General features: G+C 45.3%; 1 long non-coding RNA gene across 1 annotated transcript in view; it reads left to right on the plus strand.

Annotated features, from left to right (window-relative positions):
* LOC308464988 overlaps positions 1 to 14,931 on the plus strand; it is a 56,484-nt gene extending 41,553 nt beyond the window's left edge. The window contains exons 2-3 of the long non-coding RNA XR_013980211.1: positions 14,252 to 14,476; positions 14,898 to 14,931. This is a non-coding gene — a long non-coding RNA (uncharacterized lncRNA). The remainder of the gene's footprint in view (positions 1 to 14,251; positions 14,477 to 14,897) is intronic.
* Positions 14,932 to 23,267: the final 8,336 nt, after the last annotated feature.

The raw sequence follows: 23,267 nt of genomic DNA on the forward strand, positions 1-23,267 counted from the left end.
TGGGCCAGATCCTCGATTGCAAAGGATGATGGACCTCTGCTGATGAACATCTGCAAAAGGACGTAAAAGGCAGCCTATGTGGGCAGTGGAACCAAATTTTGAATAAAAGAGTTTTTGCACCTCCAGAGGTGACATGATAGAAGTTTATAAAATGATGCATGGCATAGAGAAAGTAGATAGAGAACAGGTTTTTTTCCATCTCTCATAACACTAGAACTCATTGACAGCCAATGAAGCTGAATGTTAGAAGATTCAGGACTTCTTCATGCAGCGCATATTTAAACTATAGAACAGGTTAATAGCTCACAAGTGGAGAGCATGGGGGCATTAAGTGTAAGGTCCTTTAGAAAGCACAGATGAGATAGGGCAATTGTACTGGATGCTATTGTAAATAGGAACGGAATACAACATTATGAATATTAGCACTCAAGACTAAATAGGCTGCATATTTAAACTATAGAACAGGTTAATAGCTCACAGGTGGAGAGCATGGGGGGTGTTATGTGTAAGGTCCTTTAGGAAGCACACATGAGATAGGGGAATTGTACTGGATGCTATTGTAAATAGGAACTGAATACAACATTATGAATCTTAGCACTCAAGACTAAATAGTCTGCAGAACAGAACAGTGTGGGGGCAGCTATTCATATTGTTACCCAGGATTCAGCAAAACACTGGAAGACCTTGGTGCTGTGATTGGAGTCCTAAATCTCATTTCTCTTTCATTTTGAAAAGCATTGAGAGGGCATTCAGTCTATGTCAACTTAAGTCAACTGGACTGCCCAGTGTAATCAGTTCCTGATAGTTTCACAACAAGAATCCCAGCTAGGATGACCACTAGATGCAAATAATTTCAGCAGGAGAAGCTAGGGATGCGAGTCACGCAGCAACACAGAGGACATTCATATTTCTTCAGATTTCCTAATGATGCCTCAGTCTAGGAGACCATGGCTTCTCTAACTCCCTTCATTCCTAGTTTTGTCACCCACCACCTCTGGCAAGTACACCTGGAGTCCTGGAAAAGAGGGTGGATGAGACTACTGGGTTGGAGAAGCTGTGGCTGCTTAGTCCCATACCACATTGGGGATTTAAAGACATGTGAATGTTCCCTGGATAGGATGCAACTTGTCAAGTCCAGCTTTTTCTCAATCCTGAGCAAATGAGATGCATCTGCATTCTGCTGCACAAAGCACACCTGAAACTTCCTGCCTCTCTGGGATGACATCTTTTAAAACTCTGTGCTTCTCCACTTCACTTATAAGTGGTCAGGAAGCAACTCAAGGAAGTTCAGCTTTAAATGTGTGAAGCCTTCATGCTATTTCCTTTGAGACAAAAGCATCCGTAGATAAGCCTCTTTGAACTGCCTTTAAACAATGTGAGGAAGAGGGATTGTTCAAGGCCTAGGATGCAGGTGTGCCTTCCCCCACATCCTATAACCAAACTTCTGGTAAACATAATTAAAGTCAAAAGGAGCCTGTGTGTTCTGCTGGTTGTCCAATTGCAGGACACCTGTAAAGGGAAGCAGAACATGCACTGGAATGAATACAGAGCAGTTCTAACTATAAACACAAACACCGGGCAAATTCCTTTTCTTCTTGGCCATCATCAAACAGGAAACCAGACACAGCTGTGTAGAGAATTGGCAAGTTGGTACGTGTATTTAGCATGAACAGAAAGTTTTCCACAGGTAATTTTATAAGGCAGGTTTTTGGCATCAGTTCGCATTGCTTGGTAACCTGATTCTTTTCCTTGGACAGCATGCTAGAGAATGTACTTTAAATATATGAACAGCAGTCAGACTTTCAATAGTGCCGTCCCTCCGAGGACTTCCAAGAGATGAGTTTCATTTGTGATGACAGGCATCTCTGGCAGGCAAAGCTTTCACGTTGCTTTGGAGATGAGCTGAAAGAGAAGGTCCTCCTAAGTTATACTGAATGATGTCCACGGGGAATATGCAGAACCCTCCTGGAGGCTTGGCACTGCTGAGTGGTCAGGAGACCACTGTGGTGTTATGGATAACATGTTGGAGTTGAGAGATCCCGGTTCAGATCCTTGCTCAACCATGAAGCTTGCTGGGTTATCTTGGGATAGACGTATCTCCATTTAACCTACTAACCAGTCTATGTTCATGGTGGAGCCAGGACAGGACGCAAATATGTGATAAAGACATAGATTTGACTTTGATATTGGCATACATCAAGGAAGAAGACCTTAGATGACTAAGTTCAGACTTTAGAGCTGCTCAAGGTACCTGCTCGTGTGGAGGAGCTGAACAGATAGCTATGCTGGCTTCAGGGTCTGTGGCCAACAGACATGATCCTACTTCTTCACACATTTCTGAGTATGCAAAGTGTTATATGCTGGTGGCAGTTTGCTCCACAAGCAACCTAGCAGCCACATTCTGCACCAACTACAGCCTCCAGACCAACCCCCAAGAGTAGCCTCATACAGAGTGTGTTGCAGTAATCCAACCAGGAGGTTACCAATGCATGGACAGCTATGGTTGATCTAGGCAAGGCTGAAACCATCTTACCAACCAAAGTTGGAAAAGGCACTCCTAGTCACCGAGGACACCTGCATCTCCAGTGACAGCTGCATTCAGAGTACCAACAAACTATGCACTAGTTCCTTCAGTGGGAGTGTGACCCCACCCAGGGCAGGTAACTTAGCAGCTTCCTGAACACAGAAACCAGTGACCCACAGAGCTTCTATCTTGTGATGATTCAGACTCGGTTTATTAGCCCTCATCCATCCCACCAGTGCACCTTCTCAGGCATTCCCAGTTGAGATGTTAAAGAGAAATTAGAGTTGAGTATCACCAGCATACTGATGACACTTTGCTTCCCAACGCCTAATGCAGGCTTCCTCAACCTCGGCCCTCCATATGTTTTTGGCCTACAACTCCCATGATCCCTAGCTAGCAGGACCAGTGGTCAGGTATGATGGCAATTGTGGTCTCAAAACATCTGGAGGGCCAAGGTTGAGGAAGCCTGGCCTAATGATTGCTCTGAGCATCGTATAGATGTTTAATATCAACAAAGGCAATATAGAGCCCTGTGCGGCAGAGAAGCACTCATCCAATGTGGCCTCCTGTAACCACCCCCAGAGTATTGCAGACCAGAACTACAGCAGAACAGTGCCCCTGATATCGGTCTCCTTTAGATGATCCAGGACACCATAATCAATGGTATCAGAAGCTGATGAGAGATCTTGTAAGAGCAACAGGACCACATTCTCCCCACCCCTCTCTTTATAGAGGCCATCCATCAGGGCAATCAAAGCAGATTCAGTCCTGAATCGGGGTGTGAACCAAGATTGGAATGGGCCTAGATTATCAGTTTCCTCCAAGGATGCCTGCTGCTCCTTTACTGTAGTACACACAGGTGAAGTCTGGTTAAGCATCTGCAGTGAGAAGAATGGTCAAACTATGTTTGATGCCATTCATGTCTTTAGCTCTGGAGTGAGTGCTTTAAGAGTGGGGGGAGGGGGGCAGAGCTGGTATGAAAGAGGAGATGAAGATAGATGAGGACCATGGCATAAGGGAAAGGTGGCTGACACAAAGTTAAAACCCTTTGCACCAGCTATTTGCAGTAAGAGGAAAACTACTTGTCTTCCAAATGAAAACTGCTACTTTGAGCATGCTTTTTAAAAAGTGCCAAAAAAGAGAGAATAATTTGCTCCTCTTATACGTACACATACAAATTGGTCTAATTTCCAGTCCTCTTCGCACCACAAGGATCACAATTCCCAGAGGTTTAGTGCAAGAGGAGCAAGTCAAGTGCAATTTAGCAGCACGCTAACCCAAAGCAAGCTCCTAGTGTGCTCGGGGGCTGTGTTAAATTTCCTTCGTAGCACAGATTTTTCTTCATCCTTTTAGCAACACTTTTTGTTTAACAACACAAACCAAGAACAAACAATTATTAACCTTATGCTTGAGTAGGATTGCTTTGGGTGAGGAACTATGAGGAATGTGATAATACGAGGAACTAAAACAAACAAAGCTCAAAAGCATTTACATATTTGTAGTTCTGCAAACCTAGTTTCCGTCCATTACTTCCTAACCGTCCATTAGCCTAGCTCCATAAAACTTCCATTCCCTCCCCAGCAGAGAAATGCTACAAACTTTCCCATAGATGTGCACTATATTGCTTGTGGCTACTGTGCGTTCAGGAAGGAACAGCCTACTCTTTTCACCACTGAGTCTCTGCCTTGAAAAAGGGCAGATTAGAAATGCTGCCGCCACGGCCTTAAGTTCTTTTCCTCATTCATCATAAATGTTTAATTAACAATAGTTCAAATAGGCCTTTCCCTGTTTTCGGGAAGAAAGGAGATGAGAAATGGGAGCGAGCCGCAGGGTGACCTTCTATATGGAGCAGATGGCAGGGCTGTGGCTTGGACAAATGTTTAACTGCATAACCACCACAATATTACAGTCTGATTATAGGCAAGGCAGGTCGGCTCAATTTAGTAGCAGTTCAGGACAATAAAGCTTTTCACATTTAGATTATTTGTGGGGGCGGGGATATGGATCTTTATTACAATTGCAAGTGGGAACAGCTTCTACTTCTGTATCTTGGGTAGCAGTAAGATCAAGTCCAAAGAACTGGAGAATTTGGCTTCTTTTTTCCTCTTAGTATATGAGCCTATGGTTTTAACAAGTACATCATGTATACAGATGTTGCTGAATTACAGTTCCCATGCCTCCCATTTGGCTTAGTGATGGATGCTTTAGTTATGGCCTGGTTAGATTACTCTAATGTGCTCTACAAGGGACTGCCATGGAAGGCCATTTGGAAACTTCAGCTGGTACACATGGAAATACATATAGCCCCTTATTTGTTGGCTTTCTGGTTCCGGTCAGCATTTTTGTTTTATTAACTGTTGTATCTTCTCCTGCTAATTTTAATGTGGTCCTATTGTTATTGCTGCTTAATGTTGCGGACATTAATAGATTGTGTTTTTGTCATTGGCCATGTTGTGCGCCACCTTGTGAAGATACCATGCAATCTCTTAAATAAAATCTACTAAATAAAATATGCAATCTGTTCAGACAGTGTTAGACCTGAAAGCGCTCTATGCTCTATTTATCAGGCTCAGTTTCCCATGCGTAAATCTGAAGTGACAGCAAAGATTTACCTCATTAACAGTTACCATAACAAGTCTACAAAGTGCCTAGACCTCGCCCTGTTCATTTGCAACAGCTGGTGAGAATTAGTGCCTTTCCTGATCACTAGATGTTATTTGGAGTGAGTTTTGGCCTCCTCTGTATATCTGCATCATACTGATCCAGGTGTGATGTTTTCCTCATATCTTCCATCCACACAAGTGCTATGAAATGATCAGCAGTGACTTTCTGTAAAGGAGCGAGCAAAGCAGCATTGGTTTTGACATCAACCATGGACTGCTCTTTTTCGGTCACTTTCCAATAGCAGCTTAACTCAAATGAACTAGAGTCACACTTGCTTGTTAGGGTAAATGTGTGTCAAGTGAGACGGTGAATATTGGGCCAGTCTGTGGTTATGACTTTCATAATAAAATGCAGTAAAATTGTATGACAGGATATTTGACAGAATATTCCTCTTCAAAGTATACACAATAAAAAAGCTGATATATCTAACTTGGGCTTCTTTATTCTTATCTGTGGTAAAACCAAAAGGGGAACATAGGAAATTCTTAAGACCACATATTTAGCTAAACCGCTATGGCCTAAATGATATTTTATGGACGATTAATCTAACAGCCGGTCATCTTTCAAGAGCTGACAAAGGCAAATACTTCTCCAGGGGCCTCTTTGATGAGCCATCCCCTCACTCTTCTTAGCTTCCACCATCTCAGAGTCTTTAGAGTGCCCATTATGCCCCCTCCCTGAGGAGGAGTATGGAAAGATTTATAACCTCCACATGCTGCAATAGTAGAGGCCTTTGAATTAAAAGGAGATGGCTGAAATCTTAGTGATGGCAAAAAAGAATCAAATGTCCATTCAAGAAGGTAAATGAAATTGTTATGATGTTACCGTGAGTGAGATCATTTCAAAAATGGAAGCAACGCTTGAGAAGGCCTGGTTACCATTGAGTTGTCTTCTCAAGCCACACCTCCCTCCCCCCCTCTCATATAAAGTACCCTTCCACCCAAATGAGTCCACATTGGCAAAGTCCAAGCAATAAAAACATTTAAAACATTTCCAATACTGATGCAGACTGGGAAAGATCTCAACTTAAAAGGCTTTAGCTCACTGTTTTGTACTATCAATCCAGCAACTGACTTGAACACAAGAGCTGTTGTTTATGAAATATTCAGCTTTGCAGTCATTGAAAACTGTCAGGTAAAATATAGAAGCTGGGTTCAGTGAGAAACTACAATCTGGGTGCCAAAGCTGAAAAGGCCTGTCTTTTGTGCTCATCACCACAATTCAGCAGGCCATAAAGCACAGCTTCACTAATGTAATGACATTCTCAGGCAGGCTTCATACCTGAGAGGATGGACCACAGCTCATTGGTGAAGCTGATCCTTTACGTGCAGAATATTGCAGATACTAATATTGCACAGCTTGAAGGAACTAGAAGCGTAATAACTGACTCCTTTTGGAAGAAATCATTGTCCAGATCCATAAAAATATTATTCAAACTTTTACTTGCAGAATTCTTCAAAACAAAACAGACACATCAAATGATATATCCAAAAATATCCATACAATATCTTGTTCTGTCCAGCACAGGCTCAGCACCTTAGAAAATATGAAATGATCTAACTAGACCTATAAGCAAAGGTCTATCTTTCCCACAGCATCCATTTTCCCTGGAGATGTTTTCTCTCTCACTCAGAGAGGGTCATTTAGACCTCCTTACTTCCACAGGGTTTGAGATGAAAGACTCAAAAGCAACTCCCTTTAAAATGGAGATTTGCAACCCAATACCTTTGTCACCTGATCTAAGGTTGCAACACTCACCTGTTAGCTAGCAGAAAGCAATAACGAGTTAATTCAATGGATAGCTCAGTTGATTGGAGTGTAGTGCTGATAATGCCAAGGTTGCAGGTTCAATCCCTGTATGAGACAGCTGCATATTCCAGCCTTGCAGGGGGTTGGACCAGATGATCCTCAGGGCACCTTCCTAACACCACCATCTGGGACCTTCTCTTCAGCCAACACAAAACAGTATGTCCCTGCCTCAGTCCTGCTAATTGACCCAAAGGGATATGATAGCTGCTGGTACTGAAACCCACTGAAAGGTCAAAAAGAAACATCTCCTGGTGTAGCCCATCCAAGTGGTGAGGGCAACCAAGGTAGTCTCAGCCTTGCAGCTGGGTTGGAAACCAGCTTATTTATTTTTTTAATCAGTTCATCCAAGCAGACCTGAAGACATTTACTGGTAAAATAACAGTGCACGAGTGTATTTTGAACAAGACTTACTAAAGCTAATAATGATCTCAAGTTACAGATAGGTAGCCGTGTTGGTCTGCCATAGTCAAAATAAAAAAAATCCTTCCAGTAGCACCTTTAAGACCAACTAAGTTAGTTCTTGGTATGAGCTTTCGTGTGCAAGCACACTTCTTCAGATACACTCAAGTGTATCTGAAGAAGTGTATCTGTATCTCAAGAGTGTATCTGAAGAAGTGTGCTTGCACACGAAAGCTCATACCAAGAACTAACTTAGTTGGTCTTAAAGGTGCTACTGGAAGAATGATCTCAAGAAAAGATATTGGAAACAGTGTCATGGTTTTCATAGGTACTAAGTAAACAGATGCTGGGGGGGAGGCACAGCCTGAGGTCCTTTGATGGGATCAGAGTCAAAAAGAAGCACAAATACTAAAGGCTGCATTATTATAATCACCCAGAGGGATTTCAGAGGTGCTGCTCTCAAGGAAAGTAATCACAACTGTGTAAAGACCATAGACAATCACTCACTGATTAAATCTTTTCAGCCTTTCAAAGACTCAGCTGTCACTCGGCGGTGGAAGCGAGTTTGCCTAGGCAGTTTCTTAAAATGCCTTTGCCAAAATCCAAACAATCTACACATCTGTTCTTACCTGCATTGCTGAATTGCATCTCCCACCCCTGCCTCTCTACTGTGAAAGGAGAAGTTGTGGCTCTTGATATTTTTTCCAGTCAGGAACTGTATGGTTGAGGCCCACCAAGTAGGGGGAGTTGTGTGTGCCTTCTGCTTTGCTGTTGGGGATGGGGATGCATAGGATTGCAACATTACACAAAGCACCTGCCTGGTATTAGTGGGCCCATTGGACTGAGCTCCTCAGCCGAAATATCTGCTGAGCTGTGAACTCACTAGGTAGTTTTGAGCATGACACTTTTGTTCAGCTTCAACTCCCCATCTGCAATATGGAGATAACAATACTGACCTGCCCTAATTGGGTATTGTCAGGGTAAATGGCATAATGCATGTCAGATGCTTTGAACACTCAGAACACACACTATAAATGCTAAGTAGTATTATTAATCTCCTGGACATTTTAGGGCCTCTTTTCCACAGGAGGAATCCACTTTAACCAAGTGTTGAGACCAGATGATATGTCAGTGTCTAGAGATAATTGAAGGTAGGACTTTAAGCAGAGCTGATCTAGTGTGCAGCTACCCTGAGAGGCTGGGCTTCTCAGCAACACTCAATAACAAATCCAGGGAGATAACATGTATCAACAGCACTTTGGTTAAGGGGGTTGCTTTTCCTACTTCTTTAGGAGCACTCTCAGCTTCTGCCTAGGGACAACGTTGCTGGTCCTTGGAATTTGCCCAGTGGAGTTCACATACTCTCCCAAGGAAGAATAAAAACAATTCTGTTATGTGTTGACACCTGTGATTTCTCTTATCTCTAAGTTATTGGTTTGTACTAGTTAGAGGAGCAAAGACCGTAGTGGTTTACTTTTGCCCTATCTCTTTCTGTTGTGCCTGAGACAGCAGCAGTGGTTATTACATATCAGTTTTGGAGCACTGAAAAGGAGCATTCACACCCTTTCATATGTTCTCATGATTACCCTGCTTCTTTTCCCACTGTACAGGTTTTAATTTAAAGGATAATTATAAAATATAATAATGCAGAAGGAGAGGAGATCAAACCATGATCCCTACAAGGAAAATCACTTCCAAAAATTCTTGGTTTTGACCATGCTTTGAAATGGACACAAATTGTTTCATGCCTTCAGCCAATGGATTTGATGTTAAGGAATTCTTACATGGTCAACATTTATCTGTGATTCTGTATTCCCACACTGTAAACAAAAGAAAGCATCCTATTTCTGGATCTCTGGATGATCAACATGATCACACTAATTGAATTGTTCCTGCATGAATTGTGTCATAGTCTTGTCTTGTGTCTTGTTAAAAGAAAATACATAATCATTGTTTGGTGTATCTAAAAGTTACCTAGATCAGTCCCTTGCATAAAGATTGGAAGCTTCATATATTCATCTCTTGAAAGATTAATCTGCATGATCAGTGCAATGTAGAATCTGCAATTTTCAACAAACGTAGAAAAGAGACAATGTAGATATGCTGCAGTGCCAAAGGACTCAAGCAACTAATCCAAACCACATTCTACATGTGGCAAAATCATGGTAATCCAGGCAAAAGTTGACTCCATCTCACTGGGGGTTCCCTCTGCTCTGCATTTTCACCAGTTCTGAAAACAGATTTAAAAATATAAACAAAAGCACAACATAGAGTAGCTTCCAATTGTGCCAATCTTCAGGTAGTGTTTATGGAACAAAAAGCACAGTTTCTATGCACATTAGCCTGATTTCAGTGAAACTTAGTTTCAAGTTTAGAATTGCAGACTTAAGTTCTAACACCCAATACTATGTCTGTTTTGACTCACTTGGCATTTGGGGCTAGTACAAAATTCTACAAGTGAAAATTTATGCTTTTCCTCTTGGTCCCAGGAGATGTTAAGTCCCCTGTCTCACATCCTTTTCCTTCTGTTTAAATTGGCACCTTCTTCAGGAAAAAAAGCCACATCCCTTTGAGCTTACACACTTGGCTGCAGGTATTAAGGGAACCATCTCCCATTGTAAATAATGAAAATCTCTCAGTATCCACTGCCAAGTAATCTTGGGCTTGCTCCTTAGCAAGAAATATCGGCAGGCATATTGTTAGCATTGTGCAGGGGAACAAACTCATGGTTGCAGTGTTTCCCTCTTCTAAAGCCCCAAGGAATAGCTTGGCACTCCTGACTTGCCTTTATTGAGTTCTCCCTACTGCTTTGCACTGCACAGCACATTAGATAGGTTGATCATGCAAGACTGAAACTAGTAATAAATATGTCGGGCTGAGCAAATAGGACACAGAAATTGGAAGGAGTAGAGGAATTGCACTATGACTGCTGATGGGCCTTTGCAAAGCTGTTTTTCATGGTGACAGAAAAAAGCCTGTATGCTATACAGGTAGCTTGGAGGAGAATATATGGCATCCAAAATGCTTAGAAGCTGAATTTTTGCCTGGAATATTAAAGAACGTGAGGTGACATTGATATAAATGGGGAATGAGGGAAGGGAACAGGCTATGGAACTGATTACGCACATGTCATGGGAGACAGTGAATGAGTGTGGATGATCATGGCAATTTCCAAACGAGCAGACATAAGGATGATTTGGCAAGGAGGACTGGGGTGGGGAAGGGAAACTACTCTGGACGGTTGATCTATTTCATGCATGCCTACAAGAAGCATCACTTTCTGTGCGTTAAATCTGCTTGTAGGCTGTATATCCTATCAGTACTGGCTGTAAAAAGTGACGGAATAAGCACTTTGTGAAACATTCGACAGCTCCTCGCCAGTTTCCTTCCTCATCCTTGATTGCTTCCTTTTCAGAACTCGCAGCTCGTATATTTCCACTCTTGGGGAAAAAATAGAATGCAACCAATTTCCACTATGCTTCCTGAGTGCCTCGATTAATCACCCTCATCATAGTCCTAGGATTTATATTGTTACATGCCACCCCCAATCTCCATAGCTGTGTGAGATTTCAGGGAGCTCCAGGTGCCCTTACCAGGGTCTGTGCTTCCTTTTGGAAAAATGAGGCACAGAGGAGACAGTGGTGTCTTTGTGATATATGGTTTATTTACACATATATACAACCTGAGCCTATGATGGAGGCGCTTCCAATAGCACACTCCAGGTGGGTCCTGTTTCTTCCATGGCCACAGTCCTGGATTCAAACTGTCAGCCAACGTGGTGCTCTGACCCCCCTTTCTGCAGCCTGCTGCCACTTGCAGACTGACTCCTCCCCCCCCCCCAGTTCACATCAGGCAAACTGCAATCCTAAATGCAACTCTGCTAACTAACACAGAGCTGAAGAAGGGGACCCAGCCCTCTGCTGCCTGGTACAGAGTCTCTGCAAATGGCGCCTGACTTTGTTTGCTCAACAACTCAGCCATACTCAGCAACTGAATCCCTGCCACTTCCAAACACTCATGGGACTTGGTTGAATTCTAACCATTTCCTGCTTCCAGGAATTTGGGGGAGTCTAGGTAAATGTAAGGTACCGCTGACCATTAGGTCCAGTCGTGGACGACTCTGGGGTTGCGGCGCTCATCTCGCACTGTAGGCCAAGGGAGCCGGCGTTTGTCCGCAGACAGCTTCCAGGTCATGTGGCCAGCATGACAAAGGCGCTTCTGGTGAACCAGAGCAGTGCATGGAAATGCTGTTTACCTTCCCACCAGAGCGGTACCTATTTATCTGCTTGCACTTTGACATGCTTTCAAACTGCTAGGTGGACAGGAGCTGGGACTGAACAACGGGAGCTCACCCCATCATGGGGATTTGGACTGCCGACCTTCTGATTGGCAAGCCCTAGGCACTGTGATTTAGACCACAGCGCCACCCGCGCTAACCCCCCACAAACTTATAACAATGCTGCTATGGAGCATTCAGAGTGTTTCATTGTCAATCCATTAACATTTCTATATCCTCCTTCCACCAAGGAGCTCAGGGAGTATCTTGGCCATTCTTGTAACAACAATCACAGAAGGTGAAATCAGTATTATTATCAGCATAGTGCAGGTGGAGGACTGGGTCACAGACAGGCAGCTGGAACCATAGGGCCAGCCAGTGGTCAATATCAAAGAGTAAGTCAGGATCGAAGAATGAACTGGCAGGCAGAATAGAGGAGTAAGCTGCAAGAATGTGCAAGGATGCAAGAAGATGTCAAAGCTCAGGAGGAACTTGTTGCTAGAGCAAGACTCTGCTGAAACAGGAAGCCCTAATATACTGCTTCCTGCCCAGTAGGATCCAGTGGTCAGTCAGGGTGGATAGAATCAGTCCAGGGCCTGAAGGTATCATAGAATTGTAGAGTTGGAAGGGACCAATTAGTCCAGAATCCTGAAACGCCCACTAGTGGGCAGTAGGGACCAGGTTGACAACCCCTGATCTAGTCCAACCCCCTGCGTAGAGTGGTTGATAGGGAGTTCATAGAGAAGCAGCAGTTCATTTGGATTTGCTGGTATGTGGCTGGATCTAGACACGTTAAAGAAGTGATTCAATTAAACGCATTGTAAATCCATACAGGGAAATCCGGTAGGGAAAGATGGGACTCCACAGCGCCATCTGGTGTCACAGTGCTATATCACATATACAACACTTTTTCTTTACCAATCTAGCTGAGTCCTCAAATCTCAGCTGAAAAGAATAACAGTCTGGAAGCACCCTCAGCTGTGGCACCTACACTTTATGCTCTGTCGCTTGGCTGCCTCCTTAATAATTTGCCAAAGGATATATTATTCTAAGGGACACTTTGATCTAGGACAACTATCCAGTCCCTGATTGCTTTGCTGCTATGATAGTGGATTTTTGTTGCTTTTCTCTTTTTTTCTTTTAATATGACTCATGGTGTTCTCTTTGTGTGTTTTGTATTGTGAAGGGTTTTACTTGTTTATTTAGTTCATTGCTGTTATCTGATTGTGCTTCATAATTTTTAGATGGTTGTCAGCTGCTTTGAGAGTCCTCCGGTGGAAGGGCAGCCTATGCATTTAAATATTTGTATACATAGTAATTCAGCAGCATAACAAACACCTTTTCACTTTGTAGCCTATTGGGCTCTAAACCGGCTGGAGCAGACTCCTTCACAATCTGGGCTCCTTCATATCTGAGCGATGGAGGTGTGCATTTTCCTTTGCCATGATGCAGATGTTACAGATGTCAGAAAAGATTACATTTCATTAAGCTACTGTGGCTTCAGCTAACCCCAGTGCCCTCGCACAAGAGCAAGGAACAGCCCTGCAGCAGGAATAAGATATGACAGCCGCAGAAAGCTGCATGCAGACAATGATGGAAGACAACCCTTTGGCATTATCATCAACTGGAGTTAATATATGCACAGGGAAAGGCTTTGTTGCTAGACTGCATGTCAGGCTGGATGGGGATATCAGTGATGGCAGGCAGAAAGTATGGTCAATGAGACTGAAGATCAAATGCATGAACCTAGTCATTGGTGTTCACACAACAGTGAAGAGACATGGTAGTTTCCACTTCCTCACTATCAATAGCATGTCTCTATGCCTACAAACGCGGGACGCGGGTGGCGCTGTGGGTAAAACCTCAGCGCCCAGGGCTTGCTGATCGCATGGTCGGTGGTTCTAATCCCCGTGGCGGGGTGAGCTCCCATCTTTCGGTCCCAGCTCCTGCCCACCTAGCAGTTCAAAAGCACCCCTAAGTGCAAGTAGATAAATAGGTACCGCTTTATAGCGGGAAGGTAAATGGCGTTTCCATGTGCTGTGCTGGTGCTGGCTCGCCAGAGCAGCTTCATCACGCTGGCCACGTGACCCGGAAGTGTCTTCGGACAGTGCTGGCCCCCAGCCTCTTAAGTGAGATGGGCGCACAACCCTAGAGTGGGACACGACTGGCCCGTATGGCCTTTATGCCTACAAACTGATGAGAGAAATTCCTTGCTGGCAATGCTCCTGAGCCAATAAAGGAAAATTCAAGGCCCACATGCTATGGAAGCATGATATACTTTGGAAAGAGAACACTGTAGAAGCTTGGTGGCGGGGGGGGGGGGGGGAGAGATACATTTTATTAGGCCAGAATGTAATCCATAGTCTGGTAGTGAGAGTGGACTAATTTACAAAAAACAAGTGAGATAAGCAGTAGTGCAGCTAAGTCTAGATCTTTGGGGGCAAACTCCAGGGTCTCATAACCCACCCACCCACCCACCCACAAAAAAATATACTCAGAGAAGGACAGATAGGCAGATATGTATATGGTTACAGATGTTCTTTTTATTATTTATTGTTTTTTCTCTGTATTTGCACTAGATTGTTGTCATGCCAGCTGCATGCAGGGGAGAGCGAGCCAGTGAGCGAGGCAGCAAATGAGGGAAGAGTGATGGCTGCACCACTATCACCACCACCAGTGAGGAGGAGGAGGAGGTGAGTGGAAGGAGAGCCCCACAGGATGCTGCTTCCCCATGATGACAAGGAACTGATGTCAATATTCCTCACATCCGGATCAACCTCTTCTTGCCCAGTTGAAGAAACAAGGTCAAAGAAGATTGGAAGAAATTTAAAGACTATTTACAGAAATATTGTAAAATTAATGAATCTTAGAAGGATATTGGATAGAAACTAAGAGGTTTTTAGCTGTAATGCTTTAAGAGGTATGAAAAAAAAAAAAGGTCTACAATTGGGCAAAAGTTTAATGGTAAGGATTTGCTGAACTAACAAACTGAACTGGAATACAAAAAAGGGAGGTATGAGGAGGTCCAGGGAAATAAGTCTAGGGAAGATAGGTTTGGAAAATTAATGTCTTTTAAACTGTTTTATTTTGTATGTTTCTCTTTTATTTTTTACTTTTTTGTTATATTTTAAAAAACTTTACTCTTTTTTTCTGTATTTTGTATTTTTTGTATTTTTTGAAACTTTAATAAATATCATTTAAAAAATAAATAAATGAAGAAACAAGGTCCAGAATGTGGCCTGCCACATGCGTTGGGACAGCCCTATGGTCATCATGGCAGCCAAGAAGACATGAAGAAGAGAAGAAGAGGAGTTTGGATTTGATATCCCTCTTTATCACTACCCTAAGGAGTCTCAAAGTGGCTAACCATCTCCTTTCCCTTCCTCCCCCACAACAAACATTCTGTGAGGTGAGTGAGGCTGAGAGACTTCAAAGAAGTGTGACTAGCCCAAGGTCACCCAGCAGCTGCATGTGGAGGAGCGGGGAGTTGAACCCAGTTCACCAGATTACAAGTCCACTGCTCTTAACACTCCTGCAATACTACGGGATGACAACTTGCACCTGATGAAATTCCCTCTTCCATGTAACCTTAATAGAACCTTGGCTTTCATTGCATCTGATCAGGCTTTGCCTAAGGCAGGGTTCTCCAGAAAGGAAACAGAGTGGATGAGTGGCACAGACAGGAAGCGAAACGAACTCTTCAAATGCAAAGGTATACAGAAACTTATCGGAGACAAGCAACGTTTTGGCAAAAGCTTCAGGTCACGCTCACAAGCGGAAAGCCATTCTCACTTGATTTCCCATCTCCCTGTGGTCATTGGCTTTATCAGTAGTAGTGAAGCGAAGTGAAACGAAGCGAATACAACTGTGTAGAACATAATCCTGGCAGAAAACCCACTAGCTACCAATGGGGAGCTGTGGCAGCGCCAGAGCTTAACGAGAGTTGGAACTTGAGCAAGGTGAACACTAGAAATAGATTATCTTCCCCCTCCCTAGGCAGCAGGATAAAGCTTGCAGACTTGTGATGTCACAAATCTCAGCAACAAAAGATTTTGGGAATTAGACTGCTGTAAAGCTCATTAATTAACCAAACTGAGAAGACAAAATAAAGGCAGAGTCGGAAGAGTATCTGGCTTGGAAAGAAAAATGTGTTCTGGTCTCGATATGGTGGCACTACAACTAACACAAGGGTGCCTTCAGACTGTTACAATCTTGTGGGAGTGTTCAAGCACAAATTTGGGTTTGCACAATGAAAGAGGAATTAAGTGCCTCACTAAGGTAATTGTTCTGCCAGGGCTGGCATTTCACCTTGCCAAATGGAACAATCTCTACCTTCCTCCCCCTACACCAGTGGTTCCCAACCTTTTTTTGGCCATGCCCCACCTAAGCATCTCTAAAATCCTGATGCCACCGCCCCCATGACATATAATTCTTATTATTCAAAAAGTGAACTCCTATTCACATGGAGGAAGCCTGAAAGGCCATTCACTATTAATAACTCATTCTCAAATAGCCCCCCTTAATACTCAAATTGCCTCCCTGTGGGGGGGGTGCCCCATGTTGGGAACCACGGCCAATGTTAGGGGCACACAGGATGACAGCCCCATTGCGCAATAAAACACACTTGTGCTGGGTTTCATCTGACAGGACTCATTAGGAGAATCCCACCTTCAGTTTTTGTTCTTAAGAAAATTAACTTTTTGTTGTTAAGAAAGTGCAGAAAAACATGGAAAGATGTGGGACGAGCAATGATTAATGGGAAGACATGTAAGTGCCCTGCAAGCAAATCAGGAAGAATGGTCACTGTTATGTTACCGTAATATAAACAAATCAGAATGAATGCTCAATAAAGACAGAACATAGCCTAGCCTCTGTGTAAGATTTGTGCAAGCAATTCACACTGAATGCATTATAAAATATGTTATCTGGACTCTGGAAGGGTCCATCAATAGAGGAACGTTCAGCACTTACAAAACTCAAAATATTCACTAATCTATAAACATATTCTGTTCCTGGATGATTCATTATTATTATTATTATTATTATTATTATTATTATTCATTTCATTTCTGAATTGCTTAGCATGAGGCATCCTAATGCCAGTGTACTGGAATAATAATAATAATAATAATAATAATAATAATAATAATAATTTATTATTTATACCCCGCCCATCTGGCTGGGCCTCCCCAGCCACTCTGGGCGGCTTCCATAGAAACCAAAAATACAGTAAAATATCACACGTTAAAAACTTCCCTGAACAGGGCTGCCTTCAGATGTCTTCTGAATGTCAGGTAGTTGTTTATCGCTTTGACATCTGCTGGAAGGGCGTTCCACAGGGCGGGCGCCACTACCGAGAAGGCCCTCTGTCTGGTTCCCTGTAGCTTTTCTTCTCGCAATGAGGGAACCGCCAAAAGGCCCTCGGTGCTGGATCTCAGCGTCCGGGTAGAACGATGGGGGTGGAGACGCTCCTTCAGGTATACTGGACCAAGGCCATTTAGGGCTTTAAAGGTCAACACCAACACTTTGAATTGTGCTCGGAAACGTACTGGGAGCCAATGTAGGTCTTTCAAGACCGGTGTTATATGGTCTTGGTGGCCGCCCCCAGTCACCAGTCTAGCTGCCGCATTCTGGATTAGTTGTAGTTTCCGAGTGTGCTGGTCCCGGGGGGGAAAGGTACTAATACCGTAGCCGAAGTTCAGTCCAGAGTCACTAGCAGGGTAGACAATCACTAGATGAGACGCGAGGTCCGAAACAGGGAGCCGGGCGGGGGAGCAGGTACGCTGGTAGGGCAGCAGCAGGAAGCCAGGCGGGTAACAGGAACACTGGTAGAGCAGAAGCAGGGAGCCAGGCGGGGAACAGGAACACTGGTGGGTCAGCAGCGGGCAGCTGGGCGAGGAACAGGAACACCGGAGAGTCAGGAGCAGGAAGCCGGGCGTGGAACAGGCACACTGGGAGTGCAGATCTAGGTCTGGGTAAAGCAGGTACTCCACAACGACGTTGCTCCCGCAACCTGGGACCGGGCTGCCTGACCTTTATCTTCTTCTAAGGCCGGGGGCGGTCCCGGCCCCCAGGAGCCCCGCCTCTCTTGGCCTTAAGGCGAGCACTCCTCCTGGGAGAGACCAGTTCCCTTCGCCTCTCTGCCCTAAGCCTCTGCAGTTCAGGAGAGGCCGAAGGGTTACTGGGCCCCGGGGGAGGCTCACCTGTAGCCACTGAGTCCTCCAGCACCTCTGGGGCCAGAATGGTCTCACCTGGTGCCTGCCCCTGAGGATCTGGCACAGGTGCAGGCTCCTCAGCATCTAGGCCTTGCCCCAGTTCAGCCGGCCCTGGAGGCGGGGACTCCTGTGCCGGCTGGGATTCCTCCGGTTCACTCTCAGACTCGGAATCCCAGGCCATCACACCAAGTCACCTTCAAAGGTAGCCCCACGTAGAGTGCATTGCAGTAGTCCAAGCGGGAGATAACCAGAGCATGCACCACTCTGGCGAGACAGTCCGCAGGCAGATAGGGTCTCAGCCTACGTACCAGACGGAGCTGGTAAACAGCTGCCCTGGACACAGATTTGACCTGTGCCTCCATGGACAGCTGTGAGTCCAAAATGACTCCCAGGCTGCGCACCTGGTCCTTCAGGGGCACAGTTACCCCATTCAGGACCAGGGAATCCTCCACACCTGCCTGCCTCCTGTCCCCCCAAAACAGTACTTCTGTCTTGTCAGGATTCAACCTCAATCTGTTAGCTGCCATCCATCCTCCAACCGCCTCCAGACACTCACACAGGACCTTCACCGCCTTCACTGGTTCTGATTTAAAAGAGAGGTAGAGCTGGGTATCATCCGCATACTGATGAACACCCAGCCCAAACCTCCTGATGATCTCTCCCAGCGGCTGCATGTAAATGTTGAAAAGCATGGGGGAGAGGACAGAACCCTGAGGCACCCCACAAGTGAGAGCCCAGGGGTCTGAACACTCATCCCCCACCACCACTTTCTGAACACGGCCCAGGAGGAAGGAGCGGAACCACTGTATGACAGTTCCCCCAGCTCCCAGCCCCTCAAGACGGTCCAGAAGGATGTTATGGTCGATGGTATCAAACGCCGCTGAGAGATCCAGCAGAACTAGGAAACAACTCTCACCTTTGTCCCTAGCCCGCCGGAGATCATCAACCAGTGCGACCAAGGCAGTTTCAGTCCCATGATGAGGCCTGAATCCCGAGAGGAAGGGATCCAAATGGTGCGCTTCTTCCAGGCGTGCCTGGAGTTGTTCAGCAACCACTTGCTCAGTCACCTTGCCCAAGAATGGAAGATTTGAGACTGGGCGATAGTTGGCCATTGTGGCCGCATCTAAAGATGGTTTTTTAAGAAGCAGTTTAATAACCGCCTCTTTCAGCGGGTCTGGGAAAGCTCCCTCACGGAGGGAAGCATTCATCACCCCACGAAGCCCATCGCCCAGTCCTTCCCGGCTAGCTTTTATAAGCCAGGATGGGCAAGGATCCAGGAGACAGGTGGTTGGTTTCACTCGTCCAAGCAGCCTGTCCACATCCTCGGAGGTAACAGATTGGAATTGATCCCACTCAACTTGACTAGACAAAACTCTAGCACCCTCCTGCCCCGGCCCTGCTCCCACGGTGGAGTCTACTTCTTCCCGAATCTGAGCGATTTTATCTGCAAAAAACTTTGCAAAATCATTGCAGGAGAACATGTGGCCCGTACTGGGCCCCAGTGTTGCAGGTGGTTCCGCTAAATTGTGAAGCACCTGAAAAAGTCTCCTGCTGCTGTTTTCTGCAGATGCAATAGAGGCGGTGAAGAAATTCTTCTTCGCCGTCGCTATCGCCACTTGGTAGGCTCGACGTTGAGCTCTAACCTGTGTCCGGTCAGATTCGGAATGAGTTCTCCGCCACCGGCGCTCTAGCCGTCTCAATGATTGTTTCATTGCCCTCAGATCCGTGGAAAACCACGGGGCTGTCCGGGCTTCATGCAATCAGAGAGGGCGCTTCGGAGCCAAACAGTCAATAGCCCTGGTTAACTCCACATTCCAGCGGGCCACCAGGGAATCAGCTGAAAGGCCATCAACATGGGATAAAGTATCCCCTACCACTCTCTGGAAGCCATTTGGATCCATTAAGTGGCGGGGGCAGACCATCCGAATTGGTCCCACCTCCCTGCAGAGGGGATGGGTCGCAGAGAAGTCCAGTTGCACCAGGAAGTGATCTGACCATGGCACTTCTTTCGTTTCACTTTTACTTAGTGTCAGATCACCAACATCCATAGAGGTAAACACCAGGTCCAAGGCATGTCCGCGGCTATGGGTTGGGCCAGACTTATTCAGGGACAGCCCCATGGAGGCCATGCTTTCCACGAAGTCCCGAGCGGCCCCTTGTAAGGTCGTGATGGCATGGATGTTAAAATCCCCTAGGACGACCAAGCTAGGTGTCTCCAGGAGAACATCCGCCATGACCTGAAGCAGCTCGGGCAGGGAATCCTTGGTGCAGCGGGGAGGTCGGTACACCAAAAGGAATCCTGTACTGCCCCTATTGCCCAACTTCCAGAACATGCACTCGGAAAACTGGGTCTTCCCAATAGGATGCCTGGTGCAAACTAATGACTTCCTAAAAATCACTGCAACCCCCCCTCCCCGCCCACATGACCTGGGTTGCTGTGCGTAAGAGAAACCTGGTGGGCAAGCAGTGGCAAGGACAGGCCCATCTGCTTCATCCAACCAAGTCTCTGTTACACATGCCAGGTCAAATCCTCCATCCATGATCAAGTCATGGATGGCAGTGGTCTTATGAATCATTGACCTGGCATTGCACAGCAGCACCTTCAGGTCATGTGGGTATCCCTTGCTGATTCTAGTATCCATCCGGTCAGGACCAGACCTGGAGGCAGGAATAGTCCTCAGACAACGACTAAACCTGCCCCCTCTGTAATGACACGGTCTAGTCTTAGCGTAACTCCTCCTCCTACCTGTGATCACTGAGATCGGTTGTCCCAGTGCATCCCCCCCCTGTGGAACATGCCCCAGCCATTTTGTGGGCTGGGGCCCACTCCCCGGCAGCCCTGACTCCTCCCCTTAAGAACAAAATAACACCTTAAACAAACAAAACAAAACCAATAAAACAATACAAACAAAAAACTGTAAAAATTACAAAAAACTGTAAAAATTGATCAAAATCAAAAAAATTCCCCAAGCCCAACCAAACATCCATCCCACCCCCACCCTCCACATACAAAAAATCCAAAAGAAATTTTTAAAAACACTCTGTGCCCCTCCGGCAGTAACAGCAACTGTCCTAGTGAGGCCTGTCAGGCCCCGCCCTGGGCCAGGTGGTAAGTGGCAAGAGCAGGGCCCTCAGGCACTCACTCAGGGGAGTCCTCCCGGGCAGCAGGCAGCAAGCAGCAAGCAGTCCTTGTGAGGCTTCAGGCCCCGCCCCAGGCCAGATGGTAAGTGGCAAGAGCAGGGCCCTCAGGCACTCACTCAGGGGAGTCTTCCTGGGCAGCAGGCAGCAAGCAGCAAGCAGTCCTTGTGAGGCTTCAGGCCCCACCCCAGGCCAGATGGTAAGTGGCAAGAGCAGGGCCCTCAGGCACTCACTCAGGGGAGTCCGCCTGGGCAGCAGGCAGCAAGCAGTCCTTGTGAGGCTTCAGGCCCCGCCCCAGGCCAGATGGTAAGTGGCAAAAGCAGTGCCCTCAAGCACTCACTCAGGGGAGTCCTCCCGGGCAGCAAGCAGCAAGCAGTCCTTGTGAGGCTTCAGGCCCCGCCCCAGGCCAGAAGCAAAGATCACCAGTGTCGAAGCAATGATTCTTCAACATCAACTTCGTTGGACTGGTCATGTTGTTCGGATGCCTAATTATTGTCTCCCAAAGCAACTACTCTATTCCGAACTTAAAAATGGTAAGCGTAATGCTGGTGGTCAACAAAAGAGGATCAAAGACTCTCTCAAGGCAAATCTTTAAAAATGTAGTATAAACACCAACAACTGGGAAACACTGGCCTGCGAGTGCTCCAATTGGAGAAAAGTCTTTACCAAAGGTGCCATGGGTTTTGAAGACACTCAAACTCAGGATGAAAGGGAGAAATGTGCTAAGAGGAAGGCATGTTTGGCAAATCCACACTGTGATCAACTCCCACCTGGGAACAAATGTCCCCACTGTGGAAGGATGTGTGGATCCAGAATTGGCTTCCACAGTCATTTACGGACTCAACTGTTAAAACTGTTCATGGAAGACAATCTTACTTGGCTACGAGTGATCACCAATGAAGAAGAAAGTGATTTGCAATATAACAACATATATCAAAACAGTTACATATATAAAAACAGTTTTAAAAAAACTATTATAAGTTTAGTTTAAAACAGCAGCCTATGCATACAATTGGTGCAAATGAAACAGATACCAACTGGTTAAAGACATTAGAAAGCTTGTCGAAAGAGCGATGCCTTTAGAAACCAGCAAGAAAACCATAAAATAATGGGTAACTAAAAAATAATGATTGCTTCTTTTTTTGTAAACTTAATATAAGCCACTTCAGGGGCCTGGAATGACAGGAAGGTGAGGTAAAATATTTTAATATACAATCCAATGCTTATGAACCAAATGGGCCCATTGCAATGGGTTTATAGCACTCCAACATAAATGTTTCCCAAAAACAGTGGCCTTGAGGCTTTGTAACAATTTGTCAGAAGATGTGGTGATATGATAGCCACATGTTCAAATTAAGGGGTGATATGATAGCCATGTTCAAATATATAAAAGGATGTCACATAGAGGAGGGAGAAAGGTTGTTTTCTGCTGCTCCAGAGAAGCGGACATGGAGCAATGGATCCAAACTACAAGAAAGAAGATTCCACCTAAACATTAGGAAGAACTTCCTGACAGTAAGAGCTGTTCGACAGTGGAATTTGCTGCCAAGGAGTGTGGTGGAGTCTCCTTCTTTGGAGGTCTTTAAGCAGAGGCTTGACAACCATATGTCAGGAGTGCTCTGATGGTGTTTCCTGCTTGGCAGGGGGTTGGACTCGATGGCCCTTGTGGTCTCTTCCAACTCTATGATTCTATGATTCTATGATTCTATGTCTGATTATCCTCAGGCCTGCAGATATTTAGATGCCACTGGCAGACATTTCTAATTAGCTCTCTGTAATTTTATGTATCCTAATTATTTTGATGTAAGCTCTATCACATATCTATATACTGCGGATGCAATTTATATCATGACCTCCATGAATGGTTCACTGGAAGCACAGATGTAAATTTACAAAGAGTAAATAAAATTAATTGCTAGAAACAGATTAAGACTTAAGCATAGGGCATGATCCACTGTAAGTTATGTGTACAGTGATACCTTGGGTTACAGACGCTTCAGGTTACAGGCGCTTCAGGTTACAGACTACACTAACCCGGAAATAGTACCTCGGGTTAAGAACTTTGCTTCAGGATGAGAACAGAAATCGTGCGGTGGCAGCAGGAGACCCCATTAGCTAAAGTGGTACCTCAGGTTAAGAACAGTTTCAGGTTAAGAACGGACCTCCAGAACGAATTAAGTTCTTAACTCGAGGTAGCACTGTACTCAAAACACCACTGAAAGTCAGTTCAGCAGGAACTCTC

Source organism: Podarcis pityusensis (assembly GCF_964106645.2).
Source record: "Podarcis pityusensis genome assembly, chromosome: 1".
Taxonomy (NCBI): Eukaryota; Metazoa; Chordata; class Lepidosauria; order Squamata; family Lacertidae; genus Podarcis; species Podarcis pityusensis.